The sequence below is a fragment of the Pantherophis guttatus genome, chromosome 6, assembly GCF_059756535.1.
Source record: "Pantherophis guttatus breed Tessera chromosome 6, ASM5975653v1, whole genome shotgun sequence".
NCBI classification, from domain to species: domain Eukaryota; kingdom Metazoa; phylum Chordata; class Lepidosauria; order Squamata; family Colubridae; genus Pantherophis; species Pantherophis guttatus.
Window position 1 is genome coordinate 4,041,427 of NC_142068.1, and position 9,334 is coordinate 4,050,760.

At 46.4% G+C, this 9,334-nt stretch overlaps 1 long non-coding RNA gene across 1 annotated transcript; it reads right to left on the bottom strand.

Moving 5' to 3' along the window:
• Positions 1-282: 282 nt before the first annotated feature.
• LOC148112983 (uncharacterized) lies at positions 283-8,939 on the bottom strand. The gene is made up of 2 exons (XR_015728412.1): positions 4,000-8,939; positions 283-3,259 (listed from the first exon to the last, which is right to left on the bottom strand). It is a non-coding gene; the product is annotated as an uncharacterized LOC148112983 (long non-coding RNA).
• Positions 8,940-9,334: the final 395 nt, after the last annotated feature.

Sequence of the window (9,334 nt, forward strand, 5' to 3'; positions counted from 1 at the left end):
AATCTTTAAGTCTAGCCTTAAAGGGATAGGAGACCACCAGGAAATCTCAGTTAGCCTGGTCGTTGGCAGAAAAGAATTTCCCAGGAGGATTAGGGAGATTATTTTGCATTAGTCAGGTCTTTCCTTTTGTGCCAGGGGGACAATTCCCCAGATTTTTTTTTTTTTAGTGCACAAAAGATGCTAAATCGGCTTTTATTACACCTTTCCCTGTTCACCCCTCGGCCTCCTTCGTACTTTCCCAGCCATTCCAACCGGGGAAATCACTGAAAAGGAAAAAGTAGGTCAAATGCCAACATTTATTGGGTCAACCTGGTTTGATATGCAAGCGCGACTCCTAAAGAAGAGAAGTCAGGCTGGGCGCATTTACAACCACGCGGGCACCAGCCACGTGCGTGCGTGCCACTCTCTTCTTTTGCAAGCTCTTTCAAAAAAAAAGGAAAGGACTTTTATTTTCAAGCCGGAAGGTCTCAAACATTGCAAGAAGGGGGAGCAGCAAAAAAATAAAAATAAATGCCCCAGATTATTTGCTGGAGGTTTTCACTCATTTGCAAAACGTGAAACCCCAAATCACCAACCGCACCAGAAATGGGGGTTCAATTTGTGCCAGCTGGCAAAGTTTTAAGAAACAAGGAATCCAATGATGGCCGCTTTAAGACTGGTGGACTTCGACTCCCAGAATTCCCCAGCATAGCATAGCTGGCTAGGGAATTCTGGGAGTTGAAGTCCACCAGTCTTAAAGCGGCCAATGTTGGGCCCACCCACTTCCTGCTTTTGCAGACTGCAAAAGGATTCAGCACAGAACGGAAGATCCAACGCGGCTCTAATTCAGAAGTAATCTGGAGCCTTCTTGGCGTGCAAGGACACACACCAGGCCTTCTCACACGTGCTCTCAAAATGGAACAACCTGTGCAACCCACATTTGGAGATGCGTAGCGTTCCCGTAAATAGAAGGTCGGGAACCACAGCTTTTGAGACAAACCTGGTTTGCAGAACAGGAAAGGGGGTCCAGGACCAAGAGTGAAAAGGGCCCTTGCAAACTCGGGGGAATCTGCAGATCGCTGTGAAGGTGGCGTCCCAGCCTGCTGTGATCCACTTGTTTTAAAAAAAAAATATTTATTGCACCGCTTACGCCCGACTTCATTGAGTAAACTCTAGATAAGGCAGGTCTTGAACTCGCAACAAGGCTGGGCCAGCTGCCTTGTATCTCCAGCTGATAAGAAGCTGGGTTTTGCTTTTGAATTCCTATTGTCTGACTGTGCCCCACATTGGGGTTTCTCTGTGCCTGGGTCCCAAAATTACTGCCTGCCAGTTCGGCCAGTGGTTAAGGCGTCTGGCTAGAAACTGGGAGGAGGCCATGAATTTGAGTCCTGCTTCTTTACGCATGAAAGTTCGGTGGGTGGCTTTTAGAGCAAGCACTAGGAGACGGCGAGTTCTAGTGCTGCCTTTGGCATGAAAGCCATCTGAGTGGCTTTGGGCCAATCACCAGGAGACAGTGAGTTCTAGTCCCTCCTTAGGCATAAAAGCCGATTGGATGATTTTGGCCCAATCACCAGGAGACTGTGAGTTCTAGTCCCTCCTTAGGCGTAAAAGCCGATTGGATGATTTTGGCCCAATCACCAGGAGACAGTGAGTTCTAGTCCCTCCTTAGGCGTAAAAGCCGATTGGATGATTTTGGCCCAATCACCAGGAGACAGTGAGTTCTAGTCCCTCCTTAGGCGTAAAAGCCAATTGGATGATTTTGGCCCAATCACCAGGAGACAGTGAGTTCTAGTCCCTCCTTAGGCGTAAAAGCCAATTGGATGATTTTGGCCCAATCACCAGGAGACAGTGAGTTCTAGTCCCTCCTTAGGCGTAAAAGCCGATTGGATGATTTTGGCCCAATCACCAGGAGACAGTGAGTTCTAGTCCCTCCTTAGGCGTAAAAGCCGATTGGATGATTTTGGCCCAATCACCAGGAGACAGTGAGTTCTAGTCCCTCCTTAGGCGTAAAAGCCGATTGGATGATTTTGGCCCAATCACCAGGAGACAGTGAGTTCTAGTCCCTCCTTAGGCGTAAAAGCCGATTGGATCATTTTGGCCCAATCACCAGGAGACAGTGAGTTCTAGTCCCTCCTTAGGCATAAAAGCCGATTGGATCATTTTGGCCCAATCACCAGGAGACTGTGAGTTCTAGTCCCTCCTTAGGCATAAAAAGCTGATTGGATGATTTTGGCCCAATCACCAGGAGACTGTGAGTTCTAGTCCCTCCTTAGGCATAAAAAGCCGATTGGATGATTTTGGCCCAATCACCAGGAGACAGTGAGTTCTAGTCCCGCCTTAGGCATGGAAAGCCAACTGGATGACTTTGAGCCAGTCTGTCAGCCCAGCCCACCTGGCAGGGTTGTTGTTGTCGGGAAACAGGAAGAGGAAGTTATGCCGAGTATTTTCACCACCTTGCGTTCTTTGTAAAAATACAGGCAGTCCTCGCCTTACGACCCCAATGGAGACCGAGATTATCTGCGAAACGTTTTGTCAAGTGAATTTTATGCCCCGTTGTACGACCTTCCTGGCTACAGTTGTTAAGTGCATCCATCCAGTTGCTAAATTAGTAACCTGGTGGGTTAAGCGAACCCTGGCTTCCCCCCATGGACTTTGATTGTCGATCAAAGCCGATCGCGGGATCCCGGGACCCTTGCGACCGTCACAAATACGAATCGGTTGCCCGAGTGTTCGAATTTCCCCCGGGGATGGTGCAACGGTTGTTAAAGTGTGAAAAACGGTCCCAAGTCACTTTTCTCAGCGCCGTTGTAACTCCGAACGGTCACTAAGCAAACCGTTGTAAGTCGAGGACTAGCTGTAATAAAGGCGGGATATAAAAATAAATAAATGGATATAAACCAACCAACCTCTGGAAGGTAATTTCTTCCATCACCAGGATTTCTTTCCCTTCCCTTCCCGGATGCCTTTGGGCCGCCTCCAAGAAGCTGGATCCCCCCCCCTCCTCAAATCCCCCCTGCCTTCTCCTTCCAGTTCCCGCTGCAAACAATACGGAGGCGGCCCCCATTTCTTAAACCGGATTCTCCCCATCCTTTTCTAAACCTCGGAGGGCGCAAGGCTCCTCCTCACAGCCTTGCTGATTCTTCCCTGGAGGCCTCCCGAGTGTATTTTTCCATTACACCATCTTGGCTTCTTTTGTCTCCGTCGTGCAGCATGGAGGGGACGATGCCCTCGCTCGGCTCTTCGCGTCTCACGTCGTCGGCCACCATGCCTTGCAACATGCCTTAACACAAAAGAGGGACACAACTCTGGAACTCCTCTTTTTTCCCTCCCCCTCCCCTGGAAAGACCCCCAAAATAGTTTGAAAATCCACGAAAAAACTCTTAAAATATCCTCCCCTAAGGCTTCTCCATCCCTTCCCAATTGTCCGTGGGAAAAAGGGTTTTTTTTTGTTTTTTTTTTAAAGATTTCCACCCAAAATTCACTTTTTCTCAAATCAAGAGAACCAAGACGGTCCAGGAAAACCGGCTTGAATTGAAAAAGGCTTTCAAAGATGTCTCTTTCCATCTCTCCGGTTAAAACGATCACCGGATCCTTTCTAAGCCATCTAAAAGACCTAGTGGCTTTTATTAATTCCCTTTTTTTTAATGCCTTCTGGAAGTTTCTCTTATCTTGTTTATTTATTTTATTTATTATCGGACTTATATGCCGCCCTTTCTCCACAAGGACTCACAGCAATAAACAACAACAAGTCCAATGAAAATAAAAACTAAAAATCCCATTAAAACCCCATTCAGTCCAGGTGTATTTTTTTTACAAAGCCCCGACTGCATTAAGTTTTTGTGCAATTCTTAATTTGGAGTGACTGGTTTTCCTTAAAGGAAGTTTCAGCCCCCGTCCTCCTCTCCCTTCTCCTTCGAAATGCAAAATATTGATTTTTTTTTAATGTAATTCTTTGTGTTCTGAAAGAATGGGGGGGGGGTTGCCCAAGAAGGGATTTTACAGCCAACCAATTATTCTTACCCTGCTTAGGAAAATTGCAACCATCCCAGAATCTCATTTACGTGCCTTTCAACCTTCCAGCCACCAAATGGCGGCGTTCGCACAATATCCTTGTTTTGATTCTAGAAATGAAGGTCCTGTTTTCCGGGTTGTCCCGTCAATGGGAACCCCAAAAACGGACCACCTGCTCTGCTTTTGCACAAACAGACCAAAGCGGACAGATTAAAAGTTGGTGAATTTTCACAAACGTCCCCCCCACCCCGTCTCTTCAGAGCTGTGACCCCCACAATATGATCGACAGCTTAATTTGACTGCTACAAATAGGTAGACGTTTCCTCTTAAACAAACATCAGCCAGCTAGCATTTTTGGGGGAGGGGGCATTTGTGGTGGGGGGAAATAAACAGGAAACGAAGATTAAAGATAAATAAAAATAAAGAAGAGAGCCATCTTAGTCTATTTGGCAAAAAATAATAATAATAATAATAATCAAGAAATGTTTACTCCATCAAAGGCATGATGAACGACGATTCGCAACTCAAGAAAAATGGCATGTCTTTTACTAAACTTTTACTAAAGTTATGCGGAAAAGGTTGCTATCTGACTCTTGATTTAAAGGGAGTAAAACTGAGCCACATTTTCCTGTCGTTAAGTTTATCACAAAGGTTTTTAAGAAAAGATTGGACAACCGTTTGTCCGAAAGGGTTTTTCTGCTTGAGCCGGCAGGGGGGTGGATGGGTGGGGTTGGACTACAAGACCTCTTAAGGTCCTTTCCGACTCTGTTATTCTGTTAAAAGGACAATCTGGTGTTGAGTTTCTTCAGCCCAGTTGTGAATGTGATCTGAGAAAACATGGTGTCGAGGCTCACGAGTCTGAACAGGCTACAAAATCATTGCTCAAAAGCTTTAGCCTCCGTCAGTCCATCATCAGACACACCGGAGTTTATTTCCCAAAAGTCACCCAACCCCAATCACCCCAAAATAATTCTCCAGAAGTTGTCCAAAAAAGGAACTCCGGAGTCCAATCCACATTTCTACACAATGTTATGTTTAAATGTTTCAGCATTGGTGAGCTACACCGTAAAGAAAACAGCAAATAGGTTTTGTAATAAAAACGATATAAAGTCTCCAAGATGCTACCTTCTGTTTTTTGGTTTGGGGGGCTAGCCTAGCCTTTCTCTCCACGGGTGGGGGGTGGGGGGCATGGAACCCACAAATTTTGCAGAACGCAGGGCTGAAGATAAAAGGAAATGTGGGTCAGGCCAGACGGTGCAAAACTCAGCAGTATTCATCCCCAGCAGAAGGGCTGACGGAGAAAGTATTTCGCATTTTAGCAAGGGCCAAATCTATACATAGAGCAGGGACTCTGGGAGTTGAAGCCTACAAGTCTTAAAAGTTGCCAAGGTTGGAGATCCCCTGACAGAGAATTGCAAGCTTGTGGGACGCTCAAAAAAAAAAAAAAAAAAAAAAGCCAGTTGTGCGAGACACCCCCCCCTCCTCCAAATGTTAACGTATGGGCCCAAATGCCTCCCGGGCCAGCTGGAAGTTCAACAGGTGTAGAAAACTCTTTGACACACTTTTTTTCCACGCCAGATAGAAAAAACGCTGGCTGTGTGCATTTTCGTAAAATGACTGCCACCGGGTGCCATTTCCTCTCTGCAAGCCACTGAAACCAAGATGGATTTCTATTATTAATCAAGGCTTAAAGGAAGCTCAGTTCCACGGAGGTGACATCACTACAAGGTTAAAGCAGCGTTTTAAAGGGCGCCTTCGATTTCTCCATTTTGGGTGCAAAAAAAAAAAAAAAGGATTGTTGTTGTTGTTTTTTTTCCCAGCTAACAAGGCTCATCCTGACTGGTCCTCCTTTCTAAAATTTCCCAGGTTGAGCAACATTTTTGGCTAGATTTCCTATGATCTGCTGGGCGAAGGTTACATTTTGAAGAGGCGCCTCTTTTTTTCAGGAACTGAGAAAAAAGGTTGCAATGCAAGTTTTTTTTGTAAAGAAAGAATGGAAACGGGCTGTTTCCCTGGGGTTTAAAAGCTGGGTTGCCACATTCAGGGCTGCCTCCCCCCCCCACACCAATTCGGCTGACATTTTAACACTCACTCACTCACTCATGCGCACGCACTCACTTTTTCTGTGACATCGCCAACCGCCGCCGTTTTTTTTAGGAAGCCAAAGCAATAAAAAAAAGAGGAAAAAATTGGGGAAATGAGAATTTTATTCATCGAAGACCAATGCAGCAGGTGGGGAAAAGGGGAATGAAGGAAGACAGAAGGGTGCAAGATTGAAATGGGGTGGGTGGGAGAGGGAGAGAGAGAGAAAGGGAGAGAGAATGAGAAATAAAGAAACAGAGGAAGAGAGAAAAAGAGGGAAGGAGAAAAAAGAGAAAGGGGAAGAGAGGGAGGGAGAGAGAAGAGAGAGAGAAAGGGAGAAAAAAGAAATAAAGGGACAGAGAAACAAATACAGTTGCAAGAAAAAGTACGTGAACCCCTTGGGATTACGTGGAGTTTTGCATGAATCGGTCATAAAATGTGCTCTGAACTTCATCCAAGTCACAACAATAGAAAAACACAGTCTGCTTAAAATAATACTACACAAACATTAGATGTTGCCATGGTTGAATGGAACATAACATGTAAACATTCACAGTGCAGGGAGGAAAAAGTATGAGAGCCCCTGGCCTAATGACTTCTCCAAGAGCTAATTGGAGCCAGGAGTGAGCCAACCTTGACTCCAATCAGTGTGATGATATTGGATGTGTTGCCGACAGCTGTCCTGCCCTTTAAAAACACACACTGGTTTTGGGTTTACTGGTTTCAAGAAGCACTGTCCGATGTGAACCATGCCTCGCAGAAAAGAGCTCTCAGAAGACCTACGATCAAGAATTGTTGACTTGCATAAAGCTGGAAAGGGTTACAAAACTATCTCCAACAGCCTTGATGTTCATGTGTCCACGGTAAGACAGACGGTCTACAAATGGAGAAAGTTTAGCACCGTTGCTACTCTCCCTAGGCGTGGCCGTCCTGTAAAAATGACTGCAAGAGCACAGCGCAGAATGCTTCACGAGGTAAAGAAGAATCCTACAGCGTCAGCTAAAGACCTACAGAAATCTCTGGCACGTGCTAACATCTTTGTTGACGCATCTACAATAAGGAAAACACTAAACAAGAGTGGAGGACATGGGAGGACACCACGGAGGAAGCCATTGCTGTCCCAAAAAAATATTGCAGCACGTTTGAAGTTTGCAAAAGAGCACCTGGATGTTCCACAGCACTATGGCAAAATATACTGTGGACAGATGAAAGCAAAACTGAGTTGTTTGGGGAGAACACACAACAACACTATGTGTGGAGAAAAAAAGGCACAGCACAGCAACATCAAAACCTCATCCCCACTGTAAAACATGGCGGAGGGAGCATCATGGTTTGGGGCTGCTTTGCTGCCTCAGGGCCTGGACAGATTGTTGTCATTGATGGGAAAATGAATTCCACAGTTTTATCAAGATATTTTGCAGGAAAACGTACGACCATCTGTCCGCCAACTGAAGCTCCGCAGAGGATGGGCGATGCAACAGGACAATGACCCAAAGCATACAAGTAATTCAACAAAAAAATGGCTTCAACAGCACAGAATACGCCTTCTGGAGTGGCCCAGTCGGAGTCCTGACCTCAACCCGATTGAAATGCGATTCACACCAGACATCCCACGAATATTGCTAAGCTGAAAGAGTTTTGTGAAGAGGAGTGGTCCAAAATTACTCCAGATCGTTGTGCAGGTCTGATCTGCAACTACAGGAAACGTTTGGTTGAGGTTATTGCTGCCAAAGGAGGGTCACCCAGTTATTAAGGCCAAAGGTTCACATACTTTTTCCTCCCTGCACTGTGAATGTTTACATGTTATGTTCAATTAAACCATGGCAACATCTAATGTTTGTGTAGTATTATTTTAAGCAGACTGTGTTTTTCTATTGTTGTGACTTAGATGAAGTTCGGAGCACATTTTATGACCGATTCATGCAAAACTCCACGTAATCCCAAGGGGTTCACATACGTTTTCTTGCAACTGTAGAAAGAGGGGAAAAGAGGGAAACAGAGAGAAAGAGGGAGAAAGAAAAGAAAATGAAAGAAAAGGGAGAGGGAGAAAGGGAGAAAGAATTAGAGAGAGGGAAAAAGAGAGAGAAAGGGAGAAAAAAGAAATAAAGGGACAGAGAAGCAAATAGAAAGAGGGAGAAAGAGAGAAAGGGAGAAACAGAGGGAGAAAGAAAGACAGAAAAGAAAATGAAAGAAAGAGGGGAGAGGGAGGGAGGGATAAGGAATTAGAGAGAGAGAGAGAGAAAAGGGAGAAAAAGGAAATAAAGGGACAGAGAAACAAACAGAAAGAGGGAGAAAGAGAGAAAGAAAGGGAGAAAGAGGGAGAAAGAAAGAGAAAAGAAAACAAAAGAGGGGAGAGGGAGGGAGGGAGAAAGAATTAGAGAGAGAGAGGGAGAAAGGAAGAAAGAAAGAAAGAAAGAAAGAAAGAAAGAAAGAAAGAAAGGGACAGAGAAACAAATAGAAAAAGGGAGAAAGAGAGAAAGAAAGGGAGAAAGAGGGAGAAAAAAGAGGAAGAAAGAAAGAGAAAAGAAAACGAAAGAGGGGAGAGGGAGGGAGGGAGGGAGAAAGAAAGAAAGAGGGAGAGAAAGAGAAAGAAAAAGAGAGGAGAGAAGGAGGGAGAAAGAATGAGAGAGAGAGAAAAGACAGAAGAGGGGGGGAAAGAGAGAGAGAGATGACAAATTTAGACAAAGGGCGCAGAGGAATCCTCGAACCCCCCCCACCCCAATCCAGAGGCGGCCCTTGGTCGCCCACCCTGCGGAACGGCGAGTCCGGGGGCCAAGCGCTGCCAGCCAGACGACCGCGACGTGTGTGGATACGGCGCGGGGAGACAAAGGATCGCCTCGGGAGCCTCCTCTGCAAAAAAAAACCCCCAAAACTTACCGGAGCAAATCCTGCCTCGTCGGGAACCTTCGCGGCGCAAAAACAAAGAAAAAAAAAAAAGACCCGGGGAAGATCCTGAAGCTGCGCTGGATCGGGCCAAAAATAGGGAGGGAAAAAAAGTGTGGGGGGGGGGGCCCGAATTTCGGGGTTTGGAGCCTCGCTCGGGCGGTGCCTGGTCCGTCTGCCTTTTACCCCCCTCCCCAAATTCCACGCAGGCAACCCCCCCCCCCAATTTCCCCGGCTGGATCGGGGCGCGCGGCTCCTTGCTTCCTCCAGCGTTGGGGCTCCGGGACTGGGGCGCTGCTGCTGCTGCTGCTCCTCCCGCCGTCCAGCCGCTGGGGGGGGGGGCGCCGATGCCGGACTCCGCCCGCAGCTCTCCGCTCCC